Source organism: Chenopodium album, chromosome 10, assembly GCF_948465745.1.
Source record: "Chenopodium album chromosome 10, dcCheAlbu1.1, whole genome shotgun sequence".
In the NCBI taxonomy this organism is placed as follows: domain Eukaryota; kingdom Viridiplantae; phylum Streptophyta; class Magnoliopsida; order Caryophyllales; family Amaranthaceae; genus Chenopodium; species Chenopodium album.
This window is the reverse complement of record NC_137843.1, coordinates 24634144-24654586: the sequence shown is the minus strand read 5'-3', so window position 1 is coordinate 24654586 and position 20443 is coordinate 24634144. Positions and strand designations below refer to the sequence as shown.

General features: G+C 40.1%; 1 non-coding gene across 1 annotated transcript; it reads right to left on the bottom strand.

The window, feature by feature from the left end:
• Positions 1–1104: 1104 nt before the first annotated feature.
• LOC145565857 (small nucleolar RNA R71) lies at positions 1105–1210 on the bottom strand. The gene has a single exon (XR_014095222.1). It is a non-coding gene; the product is annotated as a small nucleolar RNA R71 (small nucleolar RNA).
• Between the last annotated feature and the right edge of the window lie 19233 nt (positions 1211–20443).

Genomic DNA, 20443 nt, shown 5'->3' with positions numbered 1-20443 from the left:
TATTATTATCGATTGATCTTGTTTTGCGATTTTCCTTTGAAGTCAATGGTAGAGACATCTAGCTTGACCCTAGAAAATAGCTCTTTGAGTGATTTTGATTGCAAATATCGTTTTCCCTCGGATTGCTTGATTGATCAAATTCTCGACAAATTAGTAAGTTTATCGTGAGTGCATGTGGATCCTAAATTCCATAGTGCTTTGATATTTGAATTCTATTTGTTAGCTTTGATTGAGTGGAATCGATAGTATAACTTAGACCGACCGTATTGTTTAAGACTTTAGAATAACTTAACTAGAGACTTTAGCATATACCGCATTCCCGTGGGTTCGACCGGGACTTACCCCTATACCTAGGGTTGGGTTTGGTTTTATAAATTTTGTTATGATCGGGGAAGCTTAGAAATCAAAGACCTAAGTTTCACCCAGCATAAAAAACGGCGATGTTGCCGGGGAATGGCGTGGTTATTTGCTATTATTGATTGAGTCTATTCAACTTTATTTGAAAAAATACATAAATATTTTCTTTCTTTTAGGGTACATTTGTAACCGTGCTATTGATATTTGTCTTTGAGATTTGTATGCGTAGGGCACGAGATCGAAATTTAGTGCCATTTGATCCGAAAATTGAGAGGACTGTAACAAGGATAAGGGTTGTTAATCGTTCCTCAAGCTCAAGCCCCATAAGAGAGGAAATCCATCAAGAAGAAGAAGAAGAAGAACGATAAAGCATGGGTGCTAATCTGAGAGTAGCAATTGGGAACTCCGAGAGCCTATAGGTTTGAAAGCGGAATTTCTCCTCCCACGACACCGGCAATGACTTTGAGATAAGACCGACAATGATTACTTTGATAGAGAGGCGTCAATATAGTGGAGCCAAGCATGAGAGTCCCCTTAACCATCTTAAGGAGTTTGAGAAATATTGTAATATCATCAAGGTGAATGGGGTTTCTCAAGAGTTCATTCGACTTAAAATTTTCCCTTTCTCTCTTATTGGACGTGCTCTATAGTGGTTGGACAAAAAGGTGAAGCTAAATTCCTTGAGGACATGGGATGAAGTGACTACGGAGTTTCTATCTCGGTTCTATCCACAAAAGAAGACGACCGAAGCAAGAGCTCTCATTCAAAGCTTCAAGCGAAAGCCAAATGAAAGTTTTTATGAGGCATGGGAGAGGTAAAAGGAATACCAGAGAGAGTGCCCACACCATAGGATGCCGGTGTCGGAGTCCCTATCTTTAACAAAACGGAGGATGAAGTGGTGGACTTAATTGAAGATGTGGTAAGGTATCACATGGATTGGCAAGAAGGTGAGAGAGAGTCGACAAGCAAAAGCGATTCTAAGGCATAATCAATTGACCATCTCAATGCCATTAATAATTTGTCCTCACATATCTCAAACTTGGGAAAGGAGATTACCTCAATTAAAGCAAAGCTTGAGAGTGCTTCTTCACAAGCACCAATTCTTCCCTCCCACAATAAGGGGAGAGGTACATATTCTAACTCTACTCCTCCTTCTACTTCGAATAATATGCCAAATGGATGTGTGTTTTGTGATGTATGTGGGTCATATGACCATGATGCTTCTAATTTTCCACATGCATTTGATAATTGTAATGATGTTGATAATAATGATTGTGAGCAAGTGAAACATGTTTCAAATAACAACAACGGATAAAGATTTGATGGACCTAGGAACCTTAGGAATACAAATTCTCACCAACAAGGGAACCTTGATAATTATAACAATAGTGGTTATAGGAACCAAGGAAATCCAAATTTCCGAGGTAACTATAATAATCAAGGATATAATAATCAAATTCAAGGTCAAGGGTATGGAAACCAAAGCCAAAACCAAGGCTATGATAACCACTACCAAAACAATGGCCAAAATCAAAACCGGGGTAATTGGAGCAACCAAAACCGAGGAAATTTTCAAAATAACAATTAAAGGGAACCCCCACTCGGATTTGCTCCAAGAACTCAAGGTAATGGTGAGAATTCCTATGCTCAACCTTCATCTTCTAGAACTACCTTGGAAGAAATTATCGAGAACCAAACTAAAATTTTGAATACTTACATGTCGGTAAGTGACAAAAAGTTCAATGAGATGATGACACACAACAAGATGCTTGAAACAAAAATCACCTAATTAGCAAACACCTTGAAAGAGAGTGTGAATGCTAGCCCATCTTCTTTACCCTCGCAAGGATTTGATCTTAAGAAACCCGTGTATTCTATCACCACAAGGAGAAGGAAAGTGCTTGAAGAGAGAGTTTCTAGGAAGAGTGAGGAAGGTGAGAAGGTGAGTGATTCAAGTGAGGAAAAAGAGATTGATGTGTCAAAGAAGGTGAGAAAAGTAGCCCAAGAGGGAGAGAAGATTGATGAAAAGAGCAAGAGGATGTGATCAAACCCAAACTTCCATATCCCCAAAAGTTTTTGAGAAACAAAATCGATGAACAATTTGGGAGATTTCTTGATATTCTTAAGAAAGTTCATCTTTCAATCCCTTTCACCGATGCCATGATCCAAATGCCAAGGTATTCTAAGTTCCTTAAAGAAATCTTGAGTGGCAAGAGAGAGTGAAATGAGATTGTCTCGGTAAAGGTTGGGGAGTGTTGTAGTGCTTTGATTCACAATGATTTACCCAAGAAAATGAAAGATCCAGGTAATTTTTCTATCCCTTGCAAAATTAATGGAAAATTGTTTCAAAATGCTCTTTGTAATCTTGGTGCTAGTATGAGCATCATGCCTTATTCGATCTTTAGAAAGCTTAAGCTAGGTGAGCTTCTTCCAACCAACATGACCTTACAATTGGCCGATCGATCTATTAAGTTTCCAAAGGGAAGAGTTGAGGATGTCCCCCTCAAGATTGGAGAGTTTACAATTTTGGTTGACTTTATTGTGCTTGAGATAGCATAAGATGACAACATACCTATCATTTTAGGAAGACCTTTCTTAGCTACTTCGGGAGCTTTGATTGATGTGAAGGGTGGCCTTCTTACTTTGAGGGTTGGTAAGAATAAGGCTAGTTTTGAGCTTAAATCAATGCATAAATCTTTTTCTTTTGTGAATGGAATTATGTGCATCAATTCACCTCACTCCAATGATAATGTATGCATGATTTTTTTCTTCAACTAACAATGTTCTTGAAGTTTGTGATGATGTGCCTTTGAGTGTTGAAAGCAAGAAGGTTAGTGGAGATAACATTGAGCCTTCAAAGCTTGTGGATGAGGACGTGATTGATATACCTTCATGGTTTGAGCTCTACCCGAAACAGGATGAGGTTGACTCCAATAGTGTTGATGGTGAGAAACCGTCCACTACAAGGAGCAAGAAGACAAAGAAGAAAAAGAGAACTTTTATGAAGAAGAAAATGAAGGGGAAGCAAAGTAAACTTGATTCAGAATTTTCAACAAATGAGAGTACATCTAATAATGATGAGAAGTTGCCAAGGAATGAGAAGAAGTTTGTTTCCTCTACCACTTTGGACAAGGTGGTATTCTTTAACCCTCCATGATTTGGAGGAAGGGTCGAGCTTAGGACCTTAAGCAAGTGCTTCCTGGGAGGCAACCCGGTTGTCTAACTTTTTCTTTTGATTCTATTTTTCTTAGTATTCTATAAATTGTTTTTCTTTCTTTCACTTGTTTTGTGTTTGGATTAATAGGTTGAATTCATGGGAATTGGACCCCTTAAATGAGCATGAGCATAATGGGAAGGATGTTTTGTGGTAATTGGTGAGAGTATGCTCGATATTATTGAATTTTGAATTAAATGGCTTAATTGTGAAATTTGGTGGATATTTGTAAAAGATTGAAATTTGGTATTTTTGGTAGTAAGTGGTGATTGAAGTGTTGGTTGGTTGAACCAAGTAGTGTGGTAGTGTTGTGGTTGTATTGTGATTGTGGAGTTGTGATTGAGTTTTGGTCGTGAAATTTGTGAAGCAAACATGTCTAAAATCATAAAAGCCCTCACTTCCAATTCCAAAAAGAGAAAAACAAACACAATAATTGAAGAACCTTAACACAACAAAATGATGACCCTCTACCCCTACCCAAAACACGATTCGCCGACCCAAGCAACAAACCTCTTTGGAACGAATTCAAGAAAAGAACCATAAAGCCCTCATGGCACTATCATCGATAGAGTATGATTATGTTGGGAATCGATGAGGACTTGTAGATCTTATTTGACAACCTTAGGTTGGGTAGCTATGTCAACAAATGCTACCGAACCTACCTTGAGCCGACTAGGGAATTCTTAGCTTCATTGAGTACCGGTTGGTGACAAGGACTACCAAATATCCTTCCAACTCTTCAATGTGGAGACTACCATGTCTTTGGCCGAATTCAATGCGGCCCTTGATTTTAATCCGGGGGCAGATATCCTTTTTCCCGAGCATGTTTATTTTGATGGGTACCCCCAAAATGCATGGTGGCATGATATCTCGGGATTGGATGAGGTCACTGCTCGCTATTCTCTTGCTAGTGACATTTTCTAACTATGCCTTCGAGTGCTTCATTGGTTGTTGGGTTACTCGGTATTCCCAAAGCAAAACTTCGGAAATATGTCGCAGGCCGAGTTGCGTGTTCATTGGATTGCAACTAGAGAAGAGTTGCGTGGAAGGTTGAACTTAGGGAACATCTTCTTGAGAAATTGCATGGACATGCAGGGTAAGAAGTCGGGGGACATTCCTTGTGGTAGCATGGTGACTAGATTAGCTACCAAATTTGGTTATGCTAGATATCTTCCTTCTTGTACTTCGATGGGGGACACCGACACTCTCTACCTTGACATTGCTCAGCTCAAGCAAGTCCAATTCATAGCAAATAGCAATGATGATGAGGTTTTTGATTTGTTATTGAGGAGTGCTCATCATTGTTACCTTCCTAACCCCTCTTTGACCTCCCTCCACCGGCATGCCCCGAGTGTGTGGTTTGTTCCCCTAGAATCCGCATCCCCGGTGAAGATGAAGACATGCAAGATGTCCTCAATGAAGAGCAACAAATCTAACAAAATCAACGTCAACGTCAACGTCAACGTCACAACAACAACAACAACAACAACAACAAGAGCAAGAAGTGCCTCAACTTCAACATCAACAACATTAATTCTCCAACCCCAACATGGAGGCTTTGAATGCCCAAATGGCGGGCATGCAAGTTCAAATGGCGAGGATGTACGATCAAGACTTTGTGGCGATCTACAACCAAATGAGAGGCATCTTCGAAATGCAACAAGGTATGTTTCTCCAGCAACAACAACTCTATGATGCGAGAGTTAACCGTGGGGAGATCACTCCCTCGGTTAACTACCCGTATTTCCCTCCTCAACTCGGTCCCAAACCATCTTGGGGAGATTATGGGAGGGTTACCTACCCATATTGGCAAGGACCATAAGGGTCCAACACCGAGACTCGCTCATTTCCGGATGAGCACGGTAACTATGATTACCGTGTGCCTAGTGGGAGCGATAATAAGGGTGATCCTAACTACCCCTATGTCGATCTCACCCATCTGTTGCCACTTGAGTTGCCCGATCAATATACTCCCTTGGCCCCTTGGCAACAAGATAACTTTAGGGGTCATTATGGTTGGCCACCCGGTTACACCGGGGGATGGGATCCTTATGGTCCCCCATCCGGCTTCTCATATGATAGGGAGGATGATGATGATGGTGACGGGGCTAGTGGTAACTAGTTCCCTGACGTAGTAAAAATGTAGGTCGTTATCTAATCTTCCCTAGAGCCAAACAAATTTATAAACACTTAACAAACCTAAATACGAGTATAGAGGTAAGTCAAGGGTCGAACCCAACGGAACGGTAATGTTCAATCACTCTCAATTATGCACCTGAGCTAGGTCGAAGTCGAAGGTGAAGAAGGAACACTAACAACTAACAAACAAACAACCAAACAAATAAAACACTAGGAACGGGGATCAACAAGTAATCATGACAATTGAAACAACTTGGGAAGATCATGCCAATTGAAGGTTGTGAAGACTAATGATAAGAGCTATCAATTGGAATCAAAGAGCTATCTTCTATAAGTCAAGCTAGGGTTCACTATGAATGACTAACAAGGGAAATCACAATCCAAACCAATTAATAATTGCAATTCCTAAATCAATTGGTCGTGTCATTCGCAATTACAATGCAATCTAGCATAATTCTCAAGGCCTAATCGAATTACACACATCCAAACCTTCATTAATCACTTTAATCTCAACAATCAATCAACACAACTCCCAAATTAATCACAATCAATCAATCATACAACTTTCACCCAATTCTTAGCCAAACAACTACTCAAGAATCATCATCTATTAACAAACAACTAAAGAAATCAAGAATCAACAAAATATCAAGAACACTTACACTAATCAAGAATCAAACATCAAAATTAAACCCAAAAAACATGAAATTAAACAAAGCAATAAAGAGGAGAGAGAGTGAGAAATCCTCATTGATTGATAATGGAGATCTTCAATACAATTGTCATCTTGAATCTTCAATCTCTCAAATAAACATTGAAATCCCTCACTTTCTCCCTCTAAAACTATTCCTAAACTAACCCTGGATCTAGAGAAAGAAGATCTTAAGCTAAGCTAAAATACGAGATCTAAAATTGGATTATAATTGTCCTAAAATTGTTCTTCTAATTTTACCCCAAAAATGGGTATTTATAATTACAAGGATAAAAGACAATAAAAGAGAAAACAAAACCAAAGAAGTGGAAAAGAAATGAAAAATAAAATAAATAAGAAAAGAAAAAGAAAGTAAAAAGGAAAAAGGAAATAAAAGGAAACTAAAAGAAAAATAAAAAAAATGAAAATAGAAATAAGAAGTTAAGTGGACTTCGACTTTTGGCTGCTCTTAATATGGGAAATAATCCCATGCTTCTCACATCCATAATCACGCACCATCACAACCATTTGATCATCAAGTTAATCAATATCAACGGCCGAAATTTGAACCCAGAAGTACGCACGCACTTGAGGGTCTTCACACACGCACCGAGTTAGCTATTTACGATGGCAGAAGTTGCTATTTGCTGGTGTTTTGGTGAATATGTGGATGGAGCAGGGGTTGCGCGTTTGGTGGCAAACTTAGGAGCTGAACTATGGTCAGTTGCGGCTGGAGATGTGGTGCGAAGGTGGTGGCTAGTTTGTGGTCTGAGAGCTGATTGGTGGTTATTATGGGTGGCGAGCCGGTGAAGTGGCGAAGGTATTAGTTGATTGATAGGTGCGGCAGTGATGGCAAATTGGTGGTTTCCGGTGACAGAGATTGATGCGGGCTGGTGGTGATTGGAGGTGAAATGCGTGTGGGCTGATTTGGTGCTCTGTTAGTGCGGTTGTTGCGGGGGCAGGGAAAGTGCGTGAGTGAGAGTTAGTGTGGCTCGTCTGCACTCTCGACTGTCGGGCTCATGTGATGCCCATGAGCAAGGCAGCCCCAAATGCTCAAAATTTGCGTGTTCATCATCAAAATCAATGAGAGCGCAATCACGAGAGCGCGACAACTTGAACTTGCAAATGGACTTGAAATACACATCTTGACCTCGAACAAACACCTACACAAAACACCAATTAAGAGAAGAAAACAAAATAAAATAAAACTGACTAAAACTACGAATTAAGAACTAAAAATAAGAAAACTCGTAAAAACTAATCGAGAACCAAAATGAGTTATTAAAATGGAAAACCAAATAAAACTAAGAAAATTATATGAAAATAATGAAAGAAAATATAGAAAATGAACCTAAATCTTATTCTTTTGAGCGCCATAAATGACGCTCATCATTCCCCCTTTTTATGCTTTTACCTCCATCCCTTTTATTATGTGATCTTTTGTTTTATATGGATGGAATGTTGAGATGCATTTTTGTTTAGATTGGGGGAACACTAGTCTAATGGTAGGGTCTCGGTGGCCAATTTTGTTGTTATTGGATGTCCATGATTTTTCATGCCTTGATGAATTGTAATTGCCTATCTTGATCTATACTTGATGTTGGTTGAGTGTTGTTGCTTTCCATGATAACATCATGTTTTTCTTGTTGGTATTCTTTTGATGTTGATTTTCATGATGATTTCTCTTTAATGATAAATTGATGATTTTGCTCCCTTAAATCCAAATCCCTAAATCCAAATACCTAAATCCAAAACCCTTGAATCCAAATCCCTTTGATCCAAATGATTGTAGCTTTGGTGTATAGTAGATTTTGCTACTTTGAGTGTATAGTTGATTTTGATATTTTGATTGGTTTGTTTTGATTTTGATTTCATAGATTAGTTTGATTTTATTACTTTGTCTTTCTATTTTTGAATTTGCTTTCTTATTACTTTGTTTTGAAATTACTAACCATTTTCTTTATATATAGTTCCATTTTCTCTTTTTCATTCCCACTTGGTTTTGACAATTCATGCTAATGCTTGATTGGAGTTTCATTGAGGTGGTATTTTCGTTACCTCGCTTTTCTTAGCTTTGCTTGAATTCCCGGTGAGATCTTTTTTATTTACCTCTTTTCTTTCTTTTATTTCATTGTTTGCATAGAGTAGGATTAGTTTAGGAAGAGTTGAACGGTTCGAGGATGTTTGCTTTGTAACACCAAGGGTGTTTGGGGTCATTGGCGATGTTGTCGAATGACCACTTGTATGACGATTGGGATTTATATGACATGCATGCATCTTTGCACTTTTCTTTATATTTTCCTTTCTTTTCTTTTCTTCTCTTTTCTATTTTTCTATTTCTTTTCATTCTTTTCAAAAATGCAAAAATATAAAAATATGATTTTGAGGCTTTCTTTTCGTTTTCTTTTCATGTTATGCTTATGTTTTGGACATAATATCATTCGAACTTTTGCTTTGAATGAATGGTTTTCTATGTGGTATCGGTGTGCAGTGTTTGAGAATATCTTTGGTTGATTCTAGGATAAAGTATGCTAAGGTAGTGTCTTTAGAACGTTTTGGACCTTGAAGCCGGATTCTAATTGTTTGTGGAAAGTTGGAGTTGCTCCCTTTGGTGAATTTGAAGCTAATAGTGAGTTATTTCTACAACCATGTGAGGTTTAATTCTTTTCAAGCCTTTTACATATTTTGCATGAGCGGCACATGGATCCTTGACTATTATATGCTTTATCTAGAACTTGACTCTTGTCTCCCCGACTCTTGTCTCCCGAGATCACGACCGAACCATTTGGGAAGGACAAAGGCATCTTTTCGAGGTGGTGATTTTTCTTTTTCTAGGATAGTTTTCTATTTCATTATTTTGGGTTTACATTTGCCTACTTGCTAACCATTTGAGCCATAACCCTTCTTTTCAATCCATATCTTTAGATTTTGAGCCTTTTGTTTCATTCTTGTTTCCATTCTTGGTTTTTGTGAAGCAATTGATCATTATTGTTGGAGATTATGGTGGATTAGTTGAATATTGGTTCTTATAATGTATGCATGTTTGTGTTGTAAATATCTTGTAAATAAAAGGCAAATGCCAAGTTGAAAAACCCGTCCATAGTTAAAAGAGGCGAGGACAATGAAATAAAGTGAAAAAATGAAAAAATGAGAAAAAGCAAAGCAAATTCAAATGCTTTGGCAAAAGTGAAAAAATATAAAAAATAAAAAGTTCAAAAAATATTTTGATGTAAGTATTTTCTCCCTATTTTAAGCATTGAGGATAATGCTTCATTTTAGCTTGGGGGAAGCGTTCTTACGCTTTTTGTATTGTGATTTTGGTTTTGAATAAGCTTGTGGGTGTTGGTGTTTTTGTTTGGTGATTGCTTGATTATGGTGTTGAGGATTGATCACCCTTTGCTTCACAGTTTAGGTATACCACCAAATTTCAAATTTTATCCTACCTTCACCCTTTTCGCCCTTACATTACAACCCTTCTCAAGACCTTCTAACCTTTGTGGTTGAGTCACAACTCAGTGGAGGGAGATGTGAGTCAAGCCTATGGAGCGGTGTCTATTAGTCAAGATGTCGGGTATCCTTGAATCTCTTTCTTTTCCGGTTCCTTCGAGGAATCATTGAGATGCTCACTAGAGGTGGATTTGAAGCTAGTTGGGAGAACGTGGTAAGATTGATTGAGATGAAGGTGAATTGTGTTTCATTAATTCTCTATGCTTAGCATATCCTATTTTCAATCAACCTTAGATATCTTGGAACGTGCATACCCTTATTGTATAGAAAGTTGTTTATTCACTTGCATTTGATCATTTGTAAAAGTCCATTTCAAAAGCTATTTGTTTGAATTTTTGATTTTACTTTCTCTTATTGATTTACCTCATATTTCTACCTTCAAGAGTTATGGGTCAAACTCTTTGGATACCCTTACGAGACCTCACTCGTCCTCATTGGCGACTTTTGGGTTTAAAGGGCTTGTTGTAACTAAAAACAACCGTGATTCCTACGAAAGTGAGTCTTATAGCTTGTTTAGATACACTAGCAGGAAGGGAAGGGTTAGGGATGGGAGGGAAGAGAAGGGGAGGGGAGGGAAGAAGAAATTGAACCTTCCTTGTTTGGATAAAGGAGAAAAGGGAGGAAGGGGAGGAACATTCACCATTTTTTTTTCTTACTCTGTGGGTTGCTTGCATTCAACATTATACTAATTTTTCAGAAAAATATTGTAGTTATTTGTATTAAAATATAAACCTGATTTAAAAAAAAAAAAATTGATAAACGTCATTAAAATCAAGCAAAACTCAAACAGATAATTTAAAATATCCTATGTTCTTCAAAAAAAAAAATCTTATGTAAATTAATCTAAAACATCAGATTGATTTTCAAACAAATTTTCCAAAACTGTTTTTCAAACAAAAAAAATCAAATAAATACATAAAAAAAAACGAATTGAAAATCAATTAAACATTAGCAATGAAGAACAGCAGCAAATCCCTAGAAATTGGAGGATAAAATTCGTGAGAAGCAGAGTAGAATTACTTGGTGAATTAATTGGCCTTACCTTGAAAATTCAAGAGATTGAAAGAGATGAATTAAAAATGCCAAAACCCTAGAATTTGGGGAAAAATAATCGTGAGAACACTATGCTAGTATGGAGGAGGATAGAGAAAATAATAGAGGAGAAAGATTATATAATAGGTTGAATGCAATATTCCAGTTGAATGTTAATCATATGTTTTCCTTCCAAATATTTTCAAATTTGGAAGGATTTTATTCATTAACAATCAAACAAAACTATTCCCTTCATTTCCTTCCCCTCCATTTCCCTCACTCCCTTTATTTGTTATCCAAACAATGGATTTAATCCCCCTCCCTTTCCCTTCTCTTCCTTTACCTCTATTTCTTCTTATCCAAACAAGCTGTTAGTGTACATTATTATCTCTTTATTTCCTTTTTCTTGTTTTAATAAATATTTCATCCTATTTCTACTTGCTTTTGTTTTGCTCGAGGACGAGCAAAACTCTTGCTTGGGGGAGTTTGATGAGTGTCATTTATGGCACTCATTTAGCCTCTTTTAGGATGAATTTTGATTACTTTTACATCTCTTTTATCTCTTTTTCTTTAGTTTTATTTGCAATCTCTCTAGTTTGTGTTTTCCTTAGTTGTTTTCTTATTTTCTTGCATTTCTTAGTTTATTTTGCCTTTTCTCCTTTACTTGTTTGCTTCTCTTTGATTTTAGGAGATCAGTGATGCTCAAGGAACTCAATGGCGTTTTCTCGGGGTATACAAAGCTTAAGATGCAACCCGGACTTTCCCTTTGAAGCTTAAAAGCGAAGGAGTGCAAAAGCCATGTCTTCAAGGCCGCGCTCTCATGCTGCTAGAACATCAAAATCGGTGTTGAACCCACCGTGAAGACCTCTAGAGACTGCCTCCCCCAACATGTATCAAGTGGAGCGCACAGGAGCATCAACGACCGCACGAGAAAGATCTCCCCTGCTCCTAGGCGCAGGCACGTACGAGGGAAGAGCGGCCATGCTGAGCTGTGGTGTGGCAGCGCAAGGCTGTGGAGCAGCTGCGCACCTCCTTTCCCCCGATTCCATACCAATTTTTGAGCGGCCGCGCATTGAGAGGAGAGGCCGCACCATTTGGGGTTCTTTTTGGACGTCTAACTAACTTCTCCTTAGTTAGTTTTACTATATATAGAATTTCTTCATTTTTTAGAGAGAGAATTAGTTTTGATTTAGCTTAGAATTTGATTTTGATTAGAATTTAAGAGAGAGAAGCTCATGATTTTGGAAACTTTGACTTAGATTTTAGAGAGAGAAACTTGCATTGGTATTTGATGATTGCTACATTTTGATCTTCATTCCACTTTGATAATTATCAAAGTTTTATAAGAATTATTTCCTCTTTAATGCAATTTTAGTGTTTGATTTTTGATATAGTGTTGAATTTCTATAGTTTGTTTGATTTAATTGTTGTTGATATTTGGTTTGAAATGTTGATGATGAAATTGATGATTAGTTTTGTTATACTTTTAAATTTTACTATGTGTAGTGAGTAGTTCCTTTGCTAGGGATGTGGTGAATCATGTATGAGTGATAAACTATAACTAATTTGGGGTTTTTTGATTGATTTGATGATGTGATTAAATTGGTTGATGAAATTTGTGCATGTGTTTGATTTGAAGAGGAGTAGCTAACCTTCATTATCAAGCTAGATTGCATAATAGTTTTCAATGACACGAAAAATTGATTTGGAAGCTATTATTATCGTTTGATCTTGTTTTGCGATTTTCCTTTGAAGTAATTTGTAGAGACATCTAGCTTGACCCTAGGAAATAACTCTTTGTGTGATTTTGATTGCAAATATCGTTTTCCCTCGCATTGCTTGATTGATCAAATTCCTGACAAATTAGAAAGTTTATCGTGAGTGCATGTGGATCCTAAATTCCCTAGTGCTTTGATATTTGAATTCTATTTGTTAGCTTTGATTGAGTTGATTCGATATTATATCTTAGACCAACCCTATTATTTAAGACTTCGGAATAGCTTAACTAGAGACTTTAGCATATACCGCATTCCGTTGGGTTCGACCCGGACTTACCCCTATACCTAAGGTTGGGTTTGGTTTTATAAATTTGGTTTTGATCGGGGAATCTTAGAAATCAACGACCTAGGTTTTACCTGTGTCAAAAATGGCGCCGTGCCGGGGAATGGCATGGTTATTTGCTATTGTTGATTGAGTCTATTCCACTTTATTTGAAAAAATACAGAAAGATTTTCTTTCTTTTAAGTCTACATTTGTATCTGTGCTATTGATAATTGTCTTTGAAATTTGTATGCATAGGGCACTAGATCGAAATTTAGTGTCATTTGATCCGGAAATTGAGAGGACCATAACAAGCATAAGGGTTGCTAATCGTTCCTCAAGCTCAAGCCCTACAAGAGAGGAAATCCATCAAGAAGAAGAAGAAGAACGAGAAAGCATGGGTGCTAATCCGAGAGTAGCATTGAAGGAGTTGGGAACTCCGGGAGCCTATAGGTTTGAAGGCGGAATTGCTCTTCCCACGACACCGGCAAATGACTTTGAGATAAGACCGGCGATGATTACTTTGATAGAGAGGCGTCAATATAGTGGAGCCAAGCATGAGAGTCCCCTCAACCATCTTTAGGAGTTTGAGAAGTATTGTAATACCTCCTAAGCTTCCGCTTGGGAAGGGCCACCTGAACATCGGAGGGAAAAGTCTCAGCTTGAAGGGCTTTGGTCTAGGGCTAGACCTAAGCAAAAAGCTGGGTACTGAGGCGGTGCCTAAGGGAGGTGAGCAACCTAAGGCGACTCGCAGCTCTGCAGCGGCTGCAGATGACAACAGCCTATAGATTGTTGAATGTGTGGCTAGCCCTTTCAAATCCCCGTTTCAGCTTCCTTGACCTATGCGGGTGAAATCACATTCGCAGTAGACGTCTGAAGGTTCATCAGGCAGCCGTCAGCAGATAGGTGCCGCCTATATAGCTCACTCACCCAATCTTGCTTATGATGCAGATCCCCTCCAGTGGCCGGATGTGCAGAAGTATGCAAAGTCTATGCTTAGGACCATTCCCAAGAAGGAGAAGGACGCCATCCTTAGCATAGAGACGTTTAACGTTGAATGAATCTTTGCCCTCTTGTCTCAGGTATGAAGGTTCCACTTAATTTCTTTAGGTATATTTTTTCTTGCGTCCCTAACATCCCGTTTGTATACACAGGCTTTGTTGAGGGTTGACGGGTTAAAGAGCCATGGACCCGCAAGCAAAACGAGGTAAATCAAGCCAATAAAACTACGAGAGACTCCGCAGACGTTGCTCAATACCAAACTACGATAAATGATCTTGAGACTAAAGCATTCGAACTGTATGCAGGCGGAAAACATCAGGCGTTTGATGACTAAGATGGGGACCGCCAAGAAGAAAGCCTCGGACTTTGAGGCTGCGCTAAAAAATGCTCAGGCGGACCTCAAGAATCTTGAGGGGGTTAACAAGGAGAACACTAATCTCTGGGCAAACGTTAACCGCCTGAAAGATAAGATGGCCCAAGCCCAAGCAAACTTCAAGGTAATGTTGGAAGCCGAGCAGGACTGGATTGTTGAAGAGGACGAATCCGACTGCACAAACCATATGAAGATAGCCTAGGAGGCCTTACACCTGGGGAAGGAGTACGGTATTTGGGCCATGGCTTATTAGTACACTGACGAAGACATTTCTGCCAAGTAGGAGGGCAAGCCGGATCTTGGATCTTTCGACTCCTGGGCCAACAGGGAGGTCGAGGAAGAACCAGCTCAAGAGGTAGGCGGTGGAGAGAAAGAGCGTGAACAAGAGGGAGAAGCCCAGGTGAATTCTGCTCTTCCCCCGCCCGAGAAGAAAAGAGAAAATGATTCGACTGCGCCACAATAATTGCTTGTATTTTTCAATTTTGTTTCCAACCGTCTGCATTTCCGGCCTGCGTACCGAGTAGTTGAATGTAGTTCCAACAACAATCTTTGTTTTTACCTTGATGGTCATCTGGTTAACATTATCTCTCCTGCCCATTTTGGTCGGATTTTATGAAATTGCCGACTAAGTCGGTTTTGTTTAATTTGTCTTTAAGCATTTTCTGTTTTTGCATTTTAAATCTTTGTATATATACCTAAATTTTGCCAAACTTATTAAAAGCATGTGGCAATAGGAAAACCGGATGTACCATGCCCCTAGGCGGCTATGTGGTTGTTTCAAACTTTGATTGATTGACTTGGGAACTTTTGATACATTAGAGAGTATGAGATGTTCCTAAGTCAATCAATCACAATAGTGATTGCCCCAAACCAAGTACACAGCCATCCAATAGCGCAGGCGGAATAGCCGTAGCCCCAGGCGGTTTTAGTAGTTATATCGAACTATTTTCCCACCGTGTTGGGTGCTTGTAATCCAATTACTCTCTATTTCTGTTTACCCCATTGGGAGGACTTTGCATAATTTCGGAAAATAATCTAAGTCAGAACTTCGACCGATCACCGGCTGATGTCTTTAGACATCCGGTTCTCGTAGACTTGGTTGTTCATTTTAGATTATTTGGGTTAGACGACTATGAGTTGGCCAATTAGGCCGTTTAATTTCGGTCGTCTGAATGCATTTATAGAGCAATGTGCCACCCAAAAGAGAGATGCTCTCTGCGACGATTCCACCCGGATGGGCGTCGCCAGATGTCATACTCATGTTACAGCAGACAAATTTATAAATTCAAATATTATCCAGCCATTGGCCTCATGCCTTCGCAAGACATTTGTTTAGCCACTAATTTTTTAGACTTAGTTTATTTTTAGTACTTAAAAGTGGGACGTCTATACATTCCACAGGCCGCACTTCAAACATTCCGTATGCATACAAAGAAAAAAATGAAAAACTTAGAAACAAAAAGAAATTTTTCATTGATAGGCTTTTCATTTAATAAAGTTTACAACTCTTAGAAGTAGTACTTTTTTAAGTTGTCTACGTTCCAAGTTCTGGGAAGCCGCCTACCATCTGGAGTTTCTAGGCGGTAGGTGTCGTCTCTTACTTCTTCATAGATCCAGTAGGGACCTTTCCAATTAGGAGTTAACTTTCTCTACTCATTGGCCCTACTGGCTGCCTCCATTTTACGTAACACAAACTCACCCACTTTCAGGGGTCGTTTGTGTACCTCTTGTTGTAGGCACGAGTCATTCTCAGACCGTAAATCTCATGACGTAAGGAGGCATTGACCTGCGTTTCGGGAGTGAGTCCAATGCTAACAACATGGCCTCCCTGTTTGCCTCTTCATCGTATAACATGACTCGTAGAGTCAGCTCGTGATGCTCGATGGGCAAGACGACTTCGGCACCGTAAACCATGAGAAATGGGGTTTCAGTAGTAGGGCTGAGCAAAACTACCAGAAAAATCAATCCGTAACCGTTCCAAAAATTAGGGTACCCGATCTGATAACCATAACGGTTCAGGTACCCGTTCCGATAATTTGTTATCGGGTATGGTTATTGGGTATCATTTTGAAATTAACAGTTACCCGATCCGTTCCGATAAGCATTTTTTTGATTTTTTTTCTCTACTTAAATCTATTTTTTTAAAATCTAAACTCTTACTTTACTTTATAATATTAATTATTAGTAACATTATTAATAATTTGGTCAAAATCATAAAATATTGTTGTTAATTAGTGGTAAATTATATTATAATAACTGCATAATTAAGTTAAATTATCATTATAGGATATCTTATTGGGTACCCGATAACCAATCCGAAAATTCAGGTACCCGAACTTATCGGTTCGGGTTATGGATATCACTTTTAGGGATTTTGGTTATCGGGTACCCGAACCGTTAGTACTAACGATACGGGTACCCGTCTCATGCTCACCCCGTTTTCGGTTGTCCGGATGGCCAATATGACATGAATTAATTATTCAGCCAATAATCCACCGACCCTTTCTATTTTCTTTTTTATGCCGTATGAGATGAGTTTATTGAAGGCTTCAACTTAGCCATTTGCTTGGGGTCGGCTGACTGATGTAAAACAATGCGAGATCCCTTGTCTCCCAACCAATTCTTGAGCTGAGGCGTCTCAAACTGAGGGTCATTGTCAAAACCCATAGACATAGGTACCCCGAACCAGGTGATGATGTTCTCCAAATGAAAGAGATAATATCCTTTGTCTTGATGTTTTTGACTGCCTCCGCCTCCACCCTTTGGTGAAGAAATCCATAGCCACAAGAATGTACCGTTTCCTGCCTGGTGCAGGCGTATACGGACCCAGGATCTCCATGCCCCATTTAGCAAACGGTACTGGGCTATGGATTGTTGTGAGGTTAGTGGCCGGTTAATGGATGAGCCTGCCAAATCTTTGGCACTTGTCACATTTTCTAACCATATCCATAGCGTCTGACTTAAGGGTTGGCCAAAAGTAACCCTGCCATCTGGCCCTGACAGCCTGGGATATGACGCCTATATGAGAAACGTAGTATCCCGCATGTAATTCCTCGAGAACCTCTTTCCCCTTTTCTGGGGTAACACACTTCAACGGCGGCTTCAAGAAACCTGTTTTGAAGAGTTCTCCGTTTCTCATCTCGAAGTTTGCAGCTCGTTTTTTCATGACAGCCGCTTCCTATGGTGAATCTGGCAGTGTGCCGTCTTGTAAGTATGCCCGGATGCCATCCATCCAGGTAGAGCTTCGTCAAGTACTCCAATGGCCTCTTCTTCAGTAATGCTTTGTTTTTCCATAACTTTCCAAAAGACTTACCGAGGGGTATCACAGGAGGCGAATGATACCAGTTTTGACAATGCATCCGCCTGATTGTTTTCACACCTAGGCACTTGACTCAGATGGAATTCTTCAAGTGTCCCAACTTCACCTTTGACCACCTGAAGGTATTTGATCATAGTCGGATGGGTGGCCTCATAGTCACCATGGTATTGGCTAATGACCAACTGTGAATCAGAGTAGGCGTCAATTTTGGTTGCCCCTGCCGCCTTACACATGTGGATACTAGCTAGCAGGGCTTCATATTCTGCCTCGTTATTTGAGGCTTGGAACGTAAACCGTAGTGCATACTCATACTTATCCCCTCAGGAGACTGACATATTATGCCTGCATTACAGCCATTCATGGTAGAGCTCCTGTCTACATACACTTTCCAAACTTGATCAGTATTGTCCGGAGCAACCGCCCGTGTCATTTTGACAATGAAGTCGGCGAACGCCTGACCCTTCACTGCCTTTCTTGGTTCGAAAGTGATTTCAAGACTTTGCATTTCAATAGCCCATTTAAGCATCCTAGCGGATGACTCCAAGGTTGTCATTGGCCGCTTGAGAGGTTGGTCTGTCTAGACCACAACCGGGTGCGCCAGGAAGTAAGGTTTCAACTTATTGACAGCCATGTAAAGAGCAAGGCTAAATTTTTCAACCATGGGGTACTGTAGTTCAACATTTCTAAGCACATGGCTAATGAAATAGACCGGGAGCTGAATGCCGCCTCTTTCAGCAAGGAGAATGGCACTTAGGGCATGATCTGAGACGGTTAAGTACATATAAAGCGTCTCTTTGGGCAGAGGGCTAACAAGCCTTGGAAAAGTGTGTAGATGTTCTTTCAATTTCTGAAAAGCCGCCTCAACATCATCCCCCCATTCAAACCTTGTCTTGTGAAGAAATAGAGGCACTTGTCACCTAACCGGCTGAGGACTCTCCCCACTACAGCCAGGCAACTGGTAAGTTTCTGAACTTCCCTTACAATACGGGGTGACTTCATGTCTATCACCACATGTATCTTCTTCGGGTTGGCCTCTAACCCCCTTTGATCAATTAGAAATCACAGAAACTTCCCAGACTAAACACCAAATACACAGTTCTTGGGATTGAGCATGACCTTGTGCCGCCTGCGTGTGGTGAAGGTTTCTCGGAGATCAGCAAGATGGTATGTCTGCTGCTTGGATTTGACTATCATGTCATCAATGTACCCCTCTACATTCCTCCCAATCTGATTAATGAAAACAGTATTAATCATTCGTTGGAAAGTAGCATGCACATTTTTTAAGCCAAATGGCATCACAGCATAACAGAATAACCCCTAATCAGTGACGAAAGTCGTCTTCTCTTGATCTTTTTTCCACATGGGTATTTGGTGGAAACCTGAGTAGGCATCCATAAAACTCATCAAGGCATGCCCGGCTGCAGAGTCGACCAGGCTGTCGATCTTTGGAAGTGGGTAACTATCCTTTGGAGATGCTTTGTTCAAGTCAGTGTAGTCTACGCACATATGCCAGGTACCATTCGGTTTCTTTACAAGCACAACGTTCGCAACCCAATCTAGGAAGTTACATTGACGAATAAACCTTGCGTCTAACAGCTTTTTGACCTCGGCAGCTGCCGCCTGAATTATCTCCTCGCCATGATTTCTTTTCTTTTACCGGATGTGCTTCTTTTTTGGATCAACGACGAGTTTGTGGACAGCGAGATCCGGCTGATGCTAGGCATCTCTTCCTCTTCAAAGGCAAAAAAGTCTTTGAATTCCTTCAATAAAATGTGCAAGTCTGCACCCAACCTTGTAAAAGCAACCGTCCCCACCTTAACAGTTCGCTCTGGACGGCTGTCATCCAGAGGAATATCAATGTGATCACCAGCCGGCGAGGACGGAGTTCATCTGACCGTTGCCCGGTCAGTGATTGCTATTTCTTCTCCTTCTTCACCTCCACCAGCTAATCAGGTTTTCTTTTCTTTGCGGCTGGTGGGGCTGGATAAGGATCCTTCACATCGTCAAGGTCTATTGGCTCCTTCCCTTACCCAGCTGCTGCAGATGTGGGTTTGACGTCTAAGAGATAGCACTCCCTAGCCGTCTTATGATTCCCGTTTAGGGAGCCAACAGAGCCATCATCTCTTTCATACTTGATCAGCATGAGAGTTAAGATGATGACGGCATTGCACTCATTCTGAGTGGGACGGCCCAGAATAAGGTTATAGGTGGTCAGCTCTTCAACCACCAAAAACCAGACGACCATATGCCACCCTTTTCACTTCTCCCCCAGCCGGATGGGTAAGTCAATTTGTCCGACTGGGTGCACGAATCCTCCCCCAAAACCAACAAGAGGGTGGAGGACATCTCGTAGGTTGTCCAGCCTATACCTCAGCTTGGACAGACACTTTTAGCTGATGATGTCAGAGGAGCTTCCCACATCTATGAGGATCCGACCAACCAGTTGGTTGGCGACCTTACATTCAATGATAACCGGGTCGTCATGCAGCCAGAGAACTTTGCCCCGGTCCCGCTCAGTAATGACGACATCCTGGAAGGTGCTACTGGCAGACGACTGCCCCTCACTAACAGCATTGACTATCATTTTAAAATTATCCTTGGTTTCCCGAATGGTAGAGAAACCTCCAACAAACCCGCCTACTATGGTGTAGATCGGCTCTTTGTCAGTATCCAAGCTACTAGCAGGCTGGGCAGTCTTGGACGACTGTCTAGAATTCGTCTTGAGAGTCACTTTGGACTTCAAGATGTAAGATTTCAGCACCCTCTTGT